General features: G+C 36.9%; 1 pseudogene across 1 annotated transcript in view; it reads left to right on the top strand.

The window, feature by feature from the left end:
* Positions 1–15421, top strand: part of LOC135363090 (alpha-mannosidase 2-like) — a 144584-nt pseudogene that overhangs the window by 98605 nt on the left and 30558 nt on the right. Inside the window, exons 13-17 of the transcript XR_010408806.1 lie at positions 569–734; positions 2056–2272; positions 3032–3156; positions 6885–7018; positions 8742–8800. The product of XR_010408806.1 is annotated as an alpha-mannosidase 2-like (transcript). The remainder of the gene's footprint in view (positions 1–568; positions 735–2055; positions 2273–3031; positions 3157–6884; positions 7019–8741; positions 8801–15421) is intronic.

Genomic DNA, 15421 nt, shown 5'->3' with positions numbered 1-15421 from the left:
GTGGAGCTACTTGAAATGATCTTTTTTCCAGAACCAACTCTCTTGGGGAATAAGGACCCCATGTATATAAAATAAATGTGTGATTCTGCATGGATAGCCATACATTTTTGTTGTCTTTTAGTGGTCTAAAATGAATGTCAGGATTTTAATTGAAATTAATTGTGGCTAAAGTACAAATAGGCAATGTATGTGTTTTCTTACTCAGCGAGCTTAGGCAGGGATCAGGAGATTAGTTGGATCAAGCTGATTATTTTAGAAAGGCTAATAAAACCATGTGTTATATAGGTCATTTTCTGGGCCATGGAAATAACTTTATTATAGTTCTATTAATGTCTTCCATTTGTATAACATTTTATTCTTAGAAAGTGAATCATTATTTCGTTACCCTTTGTAGTGTGTGTTATTTGTGATGAAATTGCGTGTTCTCCAAAAATTTTACCAGAATGTGTTCATTATAAGTCCTCTCCGTGTGTTGACTCTATGTCTACAAGCTGAGTCTTTACACATAGTGTAAAAGAAGTAGAAATACTGTTTTAAGACCCGAGTAGTGAAGCAGCTGTTTTTGCAGGTATCTTGTGGTCTGTAATCCTTCAGAACAAGACCGAATCTCAGTGGTCTCAGTCTATGTGAGTTCCCCCACAGCACAAGTGTCTTCTGCTTCCGGAAAGCCTGTGGAAATTCAGATGAGTGCAGTTTGGAATACAGCAACTACTATTTCACAGACAGCCTATGAGGTACGTTTTCGCCATAGAACTTAAAGAGGCACCATTAAAAAAGCATAGCCAGTATGTAGTTTATATATGTATCCATGCTCCCTTTGAGTCATCACATTGGTGTATGTGAAGTGGTTAAAGTTGTGGATACCAGGGGATTTAACTGACCAGTTAAATGACACTAAAGGAAAAGAGATCCTGTGTTTCCTAGAATACTAATATCTTCTTTAGTGTGTATATCACATGTTATTATTAGTATGTTATTAGCATGTATATTGTATATCTTTGTAAGTATTGGAACTTTTTCCTGAAGTAATGAAGTCATCATTACCTAAAAATTTTTGAAATTCTTTGTTTAACTCAATTCAGTAACAATTATGCACACTGAAGTTGAGATAAATAACACCTTTTCTAAATAACTTAGGTCCTTTCAGCGTTTCATTGCAAAGGTGACGTGACACACCATAAAAGAAGGACTTCCTAAAATAGAGGAAGGTGCTTTTTACCTGAGATACAACTGTGGAAAGCCTGGCCTGAAGTAATAGACATTTTTGGAGAAAATTTCTTAAAGTAATATTAAACTGGACCCCTGCATCACTAGAAAAGTTGAATTCTTGGAGTCTCGAGTGCAAATTAAACTGTACTTCTGAAGACGCAGCCAAAAGCTAGGAACTCTAAATGAGAATTACTTTGCTTGTTAAAAGCCATTGCTGGCTGCTTTCATAAATTCATAATCCTTTAGTTAGAAAGGAGAAGATAATAGAAGTTTTGGTCAGATGTTACAGGAAACAGCCTATCTAGAAAAGGGAGGAATAGCTCCTAGAAGGCAGAGGTCATGACTTACAGTGTGTGTGCATCCTCTGTGCTTTGTGCATTGTCTGCTGGACCCCAGGCATTCGATGGCCACTGTTAGCCTGCCTAATATTTATAGTATTACATTTACCACTTTTATTTTTAATGTACTTGAAACCATAGTATAAAAAGGGTCCTGATAATTAGGAAAAATCGTTGTTCACCTAAAGCTCCTACCTTCATGAAGCATTTTCTCCTCTGAGCATCCATTAAGAGCACCATAGGACAATTGAGGTTGCTCGTATAATTTCATATATTGAATGAAAGCATTCATGCCTTTGATAGTCCTACCAACCTGAAGTTATTAGATTCCCTGGATAAATGGAAATGTGGATACTCTACCCATAAATTCTCAAAACATCTTTAGAGTATTAAATTCTTTTTAAAATACGGTAGTTTTTTTGTTGTTGTTCTTACTAGATGTATAAATCCTTTTCTTTCAGTAGATTGCATTTCTCTTTAAAAAAATTCTCTCCTCTGTCTTTTAAAGATCTCCTTTCTAGTGCAGATGCCACCACTCGGACTGAAAGTGTATAGAATTTTGTAATCAGCAAGTTCAGACCCACATTTAGCTGAGTATGTGCTGCATAATGGTAACGTAAAAGATAAAGGAATTTTCAACATGAAGAATGTAAAAAGTACTGAAGAAGATATAACTCTAGAGAACTCCTTTGTTAAACTTCGGTTTGATCAGTCTGGGCTTTTGGAGATATGTTCTGAATAGTTTCCAAATTCATGGAAGGCTTATCACTTTTATTATAATATGTGCAGATTATGTATGCAGAGGGGGGAAAGTCGATGCAAATACTCTGGGAGAAAGGATGGATGAGCTATATGTATCTGATATATGTGGTCCACTGTGACCACTTGCTCCTAACAAGGGTGGTCTGTGGGTGGTGCTGCTCCGTGAACTGTTACTGGTCCACAAGATAAGTATAGAAGCTGTAATGGTTGAGAAAAATGTTTGTGGAAACTCTGAAAGCACAATGACACAATAAATTTATGCCTACTGAATCTAATAATAAAAAATTTGAGTGTATATTTGGTATATCACTTTAAATTTAATTTTTCTAGTAATTCACTCTTATTGTACTTCACAAAAATATTGGTCCATGCATACTGGAAATAAAAAAATAAACCTGCTTCTTCAGTACAGAAAGTTTGAGAAGCACTGGTCCACATCTCTTAATTTGTGTATCTCTTTCTTCCTTAATGAAGTGTGTTCTTTTTGTTTCTATTGTGAAAGTTTTAAATTCTAAGTATTAGCTATAAAAGTATACTTTTAAATATAAGATTTTGGGTGTTCATCCAAGAATCGTGAACATTAGAGGCTGAATGTTAGCATTTTTCTGTCTGTCTTGAGGTTTTTTGGTGTTTTTTTTTTAATCAACATATACATGGAACCCGATGCAACATCATTAAAATCTTAATATAGTAAGTTGCTTTTAAACATTGTTTTTATCCTTAGGAAATGATAAGTAAAGAAGACAGTAAACATCATGAAGTAAAAGTGCAATTTTCATGGTATGGAACCACCAGTAAAAAGGACAAAAGTGGTGCCTACCTCTTCTTACCTGATGGGGAAGCCAAGGTAAGTGCCAATGAACTGAGCTGTGAATAAGCATTTATTGAAAGAGTAATGAAGAAAAAAATAAGTTCATCTCATTATTTTGTCATCTGTTAGGTATAGATGAGTTGGTTCCACTATTATATTTCCTTATTGACACTTGGCAATCGGTAGTCGTGAGTGTTAGGTAAACAAATAATTTTTCAGGGTTGGAATTCATTAAGGTGCTACAATGAACAGTTGCTCTCCATGGAAAGAAGCCAGATTTGTTGGAGGGTTCAGGTGCTGTTGTGGTGTTCTGTGTGGCACAGCACATATACAGAGACAAATTATCTAGCCATAGGAGAAAAATAAATTGTCCAGTGGGCCATTTTTCTCCTTAACTTTCAGCACTTTAAAAAACAAAAAAAATTTCCCTCCCCTTGACTGTAAAGGTGTAATAATATATACAAATTTTGGCACATTTTTGAAAATGCAGAAAACTGAAGAAAACAATAAAATTTACCAACTATTCCAAAGGCCATGCAAACCACTGCCAACATTTTGATGTATTTTTTATTGTCTTACTATGCATATCCCTTTCTCCCCCATTTTCACTGTTGTGACAGTGCTCACAATCAAATGGTATATTCTTCGAAAACACATTTTTAATATATACTGTTGTGATTAAAGGTCTGAGGGTCCAATGTCTAACATGGTGACTGTAGTTGATAACACCGTATTATATGATATGCTGAGAGAGTAGAACTTAAATGTTTTCACACACACAAAAATGTATATATATGTAAAAAAAAAAAAAAGAATTTCCTATTGTTGCATATGTAGATTTTCTCCCAATACTTCACTACTGTAACATTGTGATAAGCTTTCTTTGTAGCATTCTTTTTATTTTATTTCCTGAGAATAACTTTCTAGAAGAGTTATTTTGTGTCAGTGGATGAGGCCTTTAAGACTTGATACAGGGGCGCCTGGGTGGCTCAGATGGTTAAGCGACTGCCTTCAGCTCAGGTCATGATCCTGGAGTCCCGGGATCGAGTCCCGCATCAGGCTCCCTGCTCGGCGGGGAGTCTGCTTCTCCCTCTGACCCTCCTCCCTCTCCTGCTCTCTGTCTCTCATTCTCTCTCTCTCAAATAAATAAATAAAATCTTTAAAAAAAAAAGACTTGATACATACTGGGGCGCCTGGGTGGCTCAGTTGTTTAGCATCTGCCTTCGGCTCAGGTCCTGGTCCCAGGGTCCTGGGATGGAGCCCCGCATCAGGCTCCCTGCTCTGCGGGGAGCCTGCTTCTCCCTCTCCCACTCCCCCTGCTTGTGTTCCCTCTCTAGCTGTGTTTCTCTCTGTCAAATAAATAAAACCTTTAAAAAAAAAAAAAGACTTGATACATACTATTTCTCTGTCCTCTAAAGTGACTGCATAAATATTCGCTCCCACCAGCATTTTTGAGAGTAGCTCTCTAATATACCACTCCAAGCACTGAGAATCAGTCATATCAAAAGCTTTACCTATAATAATGGGTGAAAAATATTTTACTGTTAAGTTTTTGTGATTATTAGGGAAGCTAAACTTCATACATTTATTTCTCTCTCCTATATCTTTTGTGAGTTTCATATATAAGTTCTTTGACCATTTTTCTACTGGTATGACTTACGGATCTATAAGCATTCTTTATATATGGTAAAAATTAATCCTTTTTCCTATATACTGCAAAATGTTCCATCAGTGTGTCATTTAATTTAATTATCTTATGCTGTTATAGTATTTTTTTTTAATTTTTGTGTAGTCAGTTCTGTATTTTTTTCTTTAGAACATCTTCCTTTGCTATTCTACTTATATAGGTTTTCTCTACTTCAAGATAAGTTAAATATTCTCCATATTTTGTTGCCTAGAAACCTGTCTCCTGCAGAAGTTACTGTTGTTCTTCAATTTCGAAAAACCTGTTAACCGAAATCAAATAATAGATTTTATTTTATTTTATTTTTTTAAAGATTTTATTTATTTATTTGACAGAGAGAGACACAGAGAGAGAAGGAACACAAGCAGCAGGGGTGGGAGAGGGAGAAGCAGGCTTCTCGCTGAGCAGGGAGCCCGATGCGGGGCTCAATCCCAGCACCCCGGGACCATGACCTGAGCTGAAGGCAGACGCTTAACGACTGAGCCACCCAGGCGCCCCAAATAATAGATTTTAAAGAATAGCATTGACCGTTCTAAGGAGTCTAGTTTTTTGTTGTTTCGATTTTTTTTTAAATCAGTGAGGAATTAAAGGTAAACTACAGCTCATAGTAGCCGTTCTAGGAAGGGTAGTGGATCCTAAGTATAAGCTGTATCAGTTTGTTCTCACTTGGACAAGAATTTGGTTGTTTTTTTTTTTTTTTTTTTTAAGATTTTTATTTATTTATTTGAGAGAGAGAGTCAGAGAGAGGGCACAAGCAAGGGGAGCAGCAGAGGGAGACGGAGAAGCAGGCTCCCTGCTCAGCAGGGAGACCGACGTGGGTCTTGATTCCAGGAACCTGGGATCATAACCCCAGCCAAAGGCAGACGCTTAACCGACTGAGTCACCCAGGCACCCCAGGAATTTGGTTTTGATTGACTGTTCTTATACCAAAGAAAACATGAAAAATAACAATACTTCTGGAATATTATGCATGGACAATTGTGACTAATTTATTTAAAATTCTTCTATCTTTAAATAGCTCTAATATTAAATTAAAAAAACAAGAGAATTATCATATATTTACAAAGAGAAAATAAAAGACTATCAGGGAGGCAGGTGGGTGCATCAGAAACAGGTAGGAGCCCAGAAATCCCCATGCCAGCTTTCATCTTCTTCCCTTACTTTTTAGCTATATGGTAAAATTAGGTCCAAGAACTTTGTAAACTCTTAATGCATTATATTAATTTCAGAATATTTTTTCTAGAACCAGAGAGGTACATTTGGAAGAAAATTTCACAGTTCTGAAAATCTGATGCTACTTAAGTAGTTCACAATGCAAGCCTAGCTTGTCATGCCATTGTTGAGCTTCTGCAGCCTGTAATGCTTAAGAAAATATAATTCCTTCAAAAAAAAAAGAGAAAATATAATTCTTCATAAATGCTTTCAATGTGTTCCTATGTCACAGAAGTATGTTCTGTTCCTGATTTTTCTTGACAACTAGATTCGAAATGACGAAACCTTAAACCAGTGGTTGCCATAGTTTTTTCAAGTTTGTAAATTTGCTTTATATTCAGCTAGTTCTTTCTAGTAAAAGGGCAGTGTGTTTTATAGACTAGTAAACCTAACTGTGATTAAGCAATTCTCTGAATCCTGCTTTCTGTTTGCTTAGATGACTCCCTGTGGTCATCCTTGCCACCTGCCCGACCCCTGAACATTAGGGGGCCACGGTTATAATAAACATTTGCCTTGGAAAATGTCACTGCTGTAGAATGAATGGTATTTCTAATAAATAGCACATGGACAATATAGAAGGGTTTTAATTAGAAATTTTTATAGCTGGGAGGGAATGTTTGTAGATCACCTAGGCCAGTCAAGTTGTAAACATTTTTATTTTCTATTTTCAGCACTTTTTGTCTAATGAAAAACCTTATACTCCATTTTTATAGCATGCACCTGTTCTGATACCTTGTAAGGTTTTGTTTTCACTTGAGATTGCAAATATCAGGTGGTATGTATTTGCCATTTGGGAAATGATAATAAACATCCCTTGGAAAAGTTAAAAGCTGAAATGTTTTTCTTAAAAATGTCATTTCCTCCTCAGCCTTATGTTTACACAACACTGCCCTTTGTCAGAGTGCAACGTGGAAGGTTTTACTCAGACGTGACTTGCTTTTTGGAACATGTTACCCATAGGGTCCGACTGTACAACATCCAAGGTAAGAAAACAAAGCAATAGCTGCGAAACATGTACTCTGGTTCTGGAATTCTTTGTGTGTCGTTTTTAATAAACTAGCAATTGGTTTTTTGTGTGGTTTTTTTTTTTTTGTTATGTTATGTTAATCACCATACATTACATCACTAGTTTTAGATGAAGTGTTCCATGATTCGTTGTTTGTGCATAACACCCAGTGCTCCATGCAGTACGTGCCCTCTTTAATACCCATCACCAGGCTCACTCATCCCCCCACCCCCTCCCCTCTAGAACCCTCAGTTTGTTTCTCAGAGTCCATCGCCTCTCATGGAGCAATTGGTTTTTGAACATGGTATTTATGGTGGTCTTTCTTAAACTTGTCATTATACTCACTGTGTGGTTTAAAAATATACTTAGCCTTTTGATAATCAGAAATGGTAAAACATTTAACTCTACATATGTATGTTCTTTCCCTATATATATCTCCTCTTACGTCTCATAATATTTGTCTTGGTCATGAGTTCATTAATTGGAATCTTTATTTCTAAGATCTAAAAACAGTGGGTTTTTTTGTTGTTGTTTTAATTTTACAAAATGGGAATTCTGTCAATTACGGCTTTCAGTTAGTAGATCATTGACCGTCTCTGACATGCACACACACCCCCCACGTATGGCCTGCCTTAAATATGGAATGTATTACAATAGCAGGTGTTACTGGAATTTAACTTTCTTTTAAGAAAAACGTTCGTTACTAGTTCTTTCTGTTTACAAGTCTTTACCTGGGAGAGTATAAAATCGGGCGATTGTTTATTGCTTTTAGGATGGGACTGATGAGCAGCATCTTTATCAACCAAGTGACAGTAAATAGGCTTTTAATCCTCTTAGGGACTTAACCATGGGCAGTGGTTCTTGTCCTTCCTTAGGATTTGGATGGAGCCGTGGCTCCCAGACACCCTCAGAGTTGCACATTTATGTTGGTTCATGTTGAATTCACTTTTTTTAGAATGGAGTACTTTTCCAACCACAAATTTAATCCTAGTAACCAGACCACTTAACCATGGTATCAACTCTCTTAGAAAAGGACCTCATAAAAATGCCACTTTAGATTCTTCTTTGCTGTTAGCTAGGCTGAAAAAGTTAGAAAAGGAAATAGTGTTTCCTTGAATCTTTATACCAGTAGATAATAAAGCGTTTGAAAACTAATGATAAAATATATGGGCAGGCGCTGTTTGCTTTTTGGGTTTTGTGGGGAAGCAAAGGGTACTGTGTTCAGGGAATGTTCACTTTGCTACCTACAAGAAAGTCTGAAATAATCTTTTATTGAGTTTTATTGAGTTTTCTAAAATCTCTGGTAAGCCAGAAACAATATTTTTGACCATCCTTTTCTACTCTTGCATAAGCCATTGTTCAACATCTCTGAGAGCTCTAAAATTATACCTTCAGCTACGGCCAGAGGTTTCATTTTATGGGTAGAAAGTAGCATCCCCATCACACAGGAGATGTGCTTATCTGCTTTTAGATTTGCTTAAAAAACTGTTGCTTGTAATGGAATGTTTCTTCCTTGAGTACAGCATGGCCCCCACTTTGGCCCAGCCTGTGACATCAAGCATGGTTTACTGTTGTTTTTCCTTAGGTCTACTTAGGAGGTAGGCTGTGTGACAGAGTTAATGCTGAAGCAGCTCGCCAGAGAATTCCTACTTCTCAGTCAAGTCCGTTTGCTTAATTGCTTTTCTTTTTGTTTAAATGAGTCTGTCACCATCATTGCAGCCTCAGAGTTTTCGCAGGTTGTCCAGGGGATCTGGAGCTCATCACAGAGGATGGTTTCCGTAAATTAGAGGGCCCTCTTCTGCTGCTGTGACTATAAGCTTAGTTTGCCGTCATAGCCCAGTGGTTGATTTGGAAATTAATAGGCTCTGACTTGCCTGTGTACTCAACCCAACAAACATGCATTTACCAGGCCCTAAAAGCTTTTCTTTTCTCCTCTTTCCTTCTCCCCAGCTAAGCAGTCCAAAATGTCCAATGGCTGACTAGTAGCCCCTTTGCAGAACCAGGAACCACCAAGATTTAACTGCCTCCCAGCCCTCCAAGGTGACAATGCCAGTGGATTGGTCAGTTAAGAAAGAGAAGTTGTTCTCAACTGGACGCTTAGAGTATTAGCATAACAAAAATAATAATAATAAAATAAGAATACAGACCTCGAATTGCCTCTGGATGTCACAATGGGTGGAATAAACAGGGTGAAGCATTTGGATGAGATTTCTGTAGCTTGAAAGCAGAAAGCTTCAGAAGTTGGTGGGAAACGACAGATAAATAAGTTAGGTATAACGTGAAGTTAACTTAGAGTGCTTCTCCAGATGGGTTTTACTGTTCTTGGCCTGGATTGAACCTGAAACCAGCGTGTATAACCATTCGAAGTGACATAGCGATCTTTATTTTTGCTCTCTCAAGCCCAGAGTGTTTATATTTTTTGTTTTTTTCCAACATGAAAGCGATCGGTGGGAGATGGAGATACCAGTTCACCTGAAAGGCTTTCATTCAAACTATACATCCTTCTATGTTTGTATCTGAGCCCCTCTCAACAAATCTCCCTCTTGGAAAAAATAAGCCCCGTTGTGGAGAGAGAGCCTCTTCTCAGTCGCCTTCCTGACCTCCCTCCATCTGTCGTTTTCTTTCACATACCGGTGCATGAAGGCTCAGGTTGTCTGGATCCTGGCTCATTGGGGTTTTAATTAAATCACTGGTCGAAACCTAAGGAAGAGATGTGAGGTCTTCAGGGTGTTTGGATGTCGACGAGTTCAAAGTGCCTGAATGGGGTCTGGTTATGCTGCACCAAAGCAGCCATACTGTGAAATACTTGAAAGCTCTTCGGTGTTTTAAACTTCGGCCTCATGTAAACCAGGTATCTGGGCGATTGATCAAAATCCATGGACAGGATGTAGCTTTTCGTCTTAGGTGTAGAGAAAACATCAGCCAACTTCCATGCTTTTGTCGAGTGGCTTGTGTTTAATATTTCTTGAAAGAACGTAAATACCTACTTTCAAATTTAACTTTCTAAATTGTCTTTGGATGTATGCTAATTGTGCCCCCTTTAAATAAACTGACCAGATGCAGTTATTCGGATGAGTATTAATGAATAGAGCCTGTTTGTTGTTAGTACCAAATTTATGAGCCAGAAAAAAATGGGGCTTGGGGGAGAGAAACTATTAATATTTTATGATTAGGTACTATAATGGTATTAGGTTACTAAACCATTAATTATACAAAAGATTTTATTACCTCTCAGCAACAAGGATAAAGAAACAGAAAGAGTTGATATTATGGAATATCTGTCTTTATTGAGAGTCTATATTAAATGTTTCAAATTCAGTTTACTTGAAATATTCTTTTAAAAAAACTAAAGTAATACAAACCTGATAAAGTATCCTTAAATTCCTCAGTCTCTATTTTAGTTACTCTTTGACCGTTTTCTCCCCCAAAGTAACCTTTGGCTCCAATTAAGCTTTGAGAGAAAACAAAAGCAAGAACAGAAATCAAACAGCACTTCTCAGATTATAAAAACTGTGTGGTCATCATTGATTTTGCAACAAACTGAGTTGGGAGGCGTAGGTTCAACCAACTTTGTTTTTTTGTTTTTTGTTTTTTTCTTGGTGTTTTATATTTAAGTTTTAGTGTCTATTTGTGTTCTCTCCAGATTCTGAAAATGGTCAGAGGTGCAGTTTAGAGTCCTCTCTTAACATCATTTAAGCTATTAAAAAACACTCTTGTGTTTCTTTTCATTATTGTTCAAACATTACATTCAAAACGTTTCTAGAAATATTAAATTAGAGGAAATCTTGTGCTCACTAGCTTTAAAAGCTCTACAAGATCAGAGGGATTTGAAAGAGTTCTAATGCAACACAATGTATCGCCTTCTATCAGGTTAAATAAGAAATCCATTTTGTAGCACCCATAATTTAATGAAATGCCCTTTTGGAACTATTTTTTTTTTAATTTTTCAAAGATTATATTTAGTTTGTAGAAAATAACATTTTTCTGGAGGAAAAGATGGGAGAAATGAGGATTAATTTTTCTTGCACTATAATCATCTTTCATTAAATTGAAGCTTTTCATGTCACTAAGGCTACTTTAGCTTTTTTTTGTTAATCTTGATTTGGAAGATAGAATGTGATACAGGCAGAAGCCCCTGTATCCCCTTACGTTATATTTGTTTCATCACAACAAGTGCATACCTTGCAGTGACATCATGATCAGTAAGTGACATTTGCTAGCTGTGGCTTCATTTGTCTTTGGAGTTGTAATTATTAGACTTTGGTGCCCTAGTTTTTTGACATCAACAGCTACTTTGAAGAATGAGGTTGCTATGGGTTACCAGTGTGTCCTGTACATTTTCACTAGCACAAGGTTCAGGTTCCAGATCGGTTAAAATATATACCTTCAAGCTTCCCCCCGCCTCTCCGCCCCAGGACTACGTTCTCCTAGGCGGGTGTTTGTGAATGAATGAGTATGTGTGTAAACCATGTTTCAACCCTTAAGAGAAATATCTAAATGCAATACTTTTGCCTATTTTCCACCAACATACTATGAAAGTACTATATGTAATGGATCTTGCTAAAAGAAAGCAAGTAGCCTGGAGGTAAAATGTAATGAACTGCCATCAAAAAGTATGGAAGAAAAGACTTTCCTTTGGCTGCAATGACTGAGTAATTTCCTTGCATGGGCACATTTAGCATTCAAAAAGAGGTCGCTTAGTTTTTCTCTGTTTTGAATATGTAATGTGATTGGATTCATAACATGACCCTTGACTTTTAGAAAGTCAAAATGAACTCCATCTAGTTAAACACATAAGAGAATCACACTGGGAATTAGAGGTCTGAATCCTCAGTTGTGCCTTGAAGCCAACCAGTGACCTTGAGTTTGTCCTTAGATTTCTTACGGACTCAGTTTCTTAAACTGTAGAAAGACTAGATAGATGGCCAATTAGGTATAACCATTAAAGAGTCTTCACAAAACTTAGTATTACATAAAGTCTCTGTTGTGCTTAACTCCTTGCTCCTAAATTCATCTTCTAAGGATGGTTGAATCTGGGCCTTCCATCCCTGGAGTCCTCCTCCTTGTAAACAAGGTCTCAGAGCTTCACTGAAGTTGTTTTTATTTCCATGAAAAGATTCATGAGGATATTAAAATGGTTTGCAATCAATCTCTCATTTTTTTCCCAGGACTGCATTCCATATTTAGTTTAAGAGTAAAAAGCATTAAGTAAGTTATGGCTAGGCAGACTTAGGTAATTCAGACATTTTTGGAATACCATAATATGCAATTGACTGCTAAGGATTTTTCTTTCCTGTTAATTGGAACTTTTAAAAATTGAAATAAGTAGCTATGTGTTGAATCTGATTATTCCCTACAGGCATGAAAGAGGAGGTTATTTTAAGGGACTATAAGCACATTCTGGCTACACAAATTGAGAACTCAGAGGTTATCTTGGGGGCTCGTTGACAGCAGCTGCTGTGTTGAAAGCATAGCTTCTTAGCAGGGAAGCATCCTCCCCCACAAATAAGTGTTGCACTAAACTCAGATGAAGGGCAGGGGGATGGGAAATATAGGGGGAGTATGGTGGTTAAGAGCTCAGACTCCAGAGTCCACGTACCTGCATGTCATCTCCAGCTCCTATCCCAGCTCTGCCGCTTACTAGCTAGCTGCTTGACCTTGCGCAAGTTATTACCTCTCTGTCCTTGGTTTTGTCATACTGAAAAAGGTGACAATAATAGAATCCACCTCACAGAAATGTTGGAAGATTAACTGAGTTAGTATACATAAAGCCTGGCACATATTATGTGTTGTGTCTCCTTAAGAGGTTGTGTAGGCTTTGGGCACCTGGGTGGCTCCGTCGGTTAGGCGTCTGACTCTTGATCTCAGCTCAGGTCTTGATCTTAGGGGTTGTGAGTTCAAGCCCCACATTGGGCTCCGTGCTGGGTGTGGAGTCTACTTAAAAAAAAAAAAAAAGAGGATGTGGGCCAGATGAATTAGACATAAGTGTTACAAAAGAGAGTAGCCATTGAGGGTTGGGGGTGTTGGGGAAGATTTGATAAAGGAAGTGAGCTGTTGAGATGCTATGTCTTAGAGAAATGTCATTTATATAGGCAGAAAGGAGGGAAAGAACATTACAAAGCGTGAAGTGGGGTTTTTTTTAATCAGACTCCTTTGTTCCTATTAGAATTTGAAAAACTATTACATATATTTAAGTTGGCATCTAGTTTTTATACATTTAAAGAATTGCAGATGTTTTTTTCTGGAATATAATAAATATTGACATTTTAAAATAAGCATATCCAGTGAGTAGCAATTTGATTTCCAAATCATGCATTTTTAAAAAGGCCTGAATAAGATCTTTAACAGTCAAATTTCACATCCTTATTTTCTCCTTGAACTCGTATTTCCATTCTACTTCCACAGAATTTTATCTTAATGTAATATTTTTATGCTTGAGAGTCTTGTTATTCATCAACCTTTCATTACTCTTATGAAATATATATGTATGTGTATATTAAGTTTAAAAATTCTATCATCCTAAAAGTAAGTATTAAATTTTTTCTGGATTGAGTTATAAAGATTATTAGTAGTATACAGTTGATCAAAACAGTCCCTGTATAGGGGCACCTGGGTGGCTCAGTCATTAAGCGTCTGCCTCCTGTATATTGCCATTTTGGTCATTTATTTCATGAACTTATAGGAAACTTTTTGCTCAGTGGATGAATCGTTTCTACCCTTTGTATCCCCATATGTTCATGTATCCATTGGTGAATGTTACTTATTGCTAGAATGAGATAGGTTTCAGCATCGATTTTCTTCTTAATTTTTGTTTTTATAAAGGTAAGGCCAAAAAATGATGTTACCATAAATAGGTGGGAATGGAAGGAGTTCTATTATAAGAATGTCATTCAGTCCCTTGAACTCCTTATGAGTTATGGTCCATAAATCACAGAATTGTCTATTGTCAAACTTGAGTTTCAATCAATTATTTTTAATGATCTACTGCCTGACAAATTGATTAGATACACCTTCAGTTTTGTTGAAGGCAAACAATAGAAAATCACATGTTTTGGAAAATATTTGTTACCCAGCCTTTAAAGTTCAACCAAACACCAGTATTGCAAATTGTCTCTGTTCAGCGTCCACTGGAGTTAGGATGAATGAGTGGTATGCTACTGATTCTTTTTTGTTAATTCAAGAGAAGGAACGGTAAAAGTGTGATTAAAAAAAAAAAAAGAAAAAAACAAGGAAGAACTGCTTGCCTCCATAGCAAGATCAACTTGAGAAGTAAGAGTACACAGAATCCAGGCTTCCTGCATTAAGCTACCTTGGAAAGGAGCATGTTTGGGAGAGCGGGAAGTAGGCAAGTTCAGAGTGACTGTCAGTGTGGAGAGTATGCGAACAGACCATTATGAGTATTCTAGCATTCTTCCCTCGCTTGTCCTGGACCAGCCCCAGCTTGGATCGTTGGGAAGGGAACAGGAAAGCTCTACAGTGTTGTGAACTGTTTTATTCACTCCCCGTGGAAGTGCTTTCGTTAGATCTTGTCTGTTTTGGATTTAAAAAAATGTTACTGATGTAGATGTTGTATTCCCTCCAAGAGAGAGCTTCCAAAAAACCTATTGTTTCTTTTTTTTTTTTTTTTAAGATTCTATTCATTTATTCATGAGAGATAGAGAGAGAGAGGCAGAGGCAGAGGGAGAAGCAGGCTCCCAAGGAGCAGGGAGCCTGATGCGGGACTCGATCCCAGGACCCTGGGATCATGACCTGAGCCGAAGGCAGACGCTTAACGACTGAGCCACCCAGGTGTCCCAAACCTATTGTTTCTTAAAATCAATGCTTAATAGGACCAAAAAAAAAAAAGACAGCTTTCAGTGTTATTGTGTGTTTTTTTCTATTACTAGGTCTTCAAGTATATTGTAGTTAATTGGTGTCATCTTTAACCAAAAATTGCAATCCATGGAATCAAAATGCTCTACTTTTCCTATTATGCATTTACTTTTGTGTCATTTTAAGAATTACTGAAATGAAAAGCCTAAAATATGTAGACTAGTGCCTTGCTCATGATAAGTTGATCAATAAGTCGTAGTAGTTATTTATCAAGTGCTTTAGAAATGAAACGAAGTGGTGCATCATCATTTTCTTAAATTCAAGACTTGGAATGAAATTTACTCAAATTTATATTCATGAAAGCAGATGTTAAAATTTTCACTTGTGGAGAAATAGTCAATATGAACATTTACAGACCTGGAAATCAGCAAGTACCTCAGAGGATAAATTAGATCTTACAATGGATAGGCAAGTTGAATAAGTCAACATGGACAAAAAGGTCATCTAGTTATGGGAGTTATTACCATTTTTATTCTTGGTACTTTCAGATATGAGTACAGTTTTTAAAAATGATAATATTTGCTTTT

The sequence above is a fragment of the Mirounga angustirostris genome, unplaced genomic scaffold, assembly GCF_029215605.1.
Source record: "Mirounga angustirostris isolate CCGP_5_RB_7025 unplaced genomic scaffold, mMirAng1.0.hap1 SCAF_18, whole genome shotgun sequence".
Classification (NCBI taxonomy): Eukaryota; Metazoa; Chordata; class Mammalia; order Carnivora; family Phocidae; genus Mirounga; species Mirounga angustirostris.
Note: the sequence above shows the minus strand (reverse complement) of the source record. Positions and strands in the feature narration are given on the sequence as shown.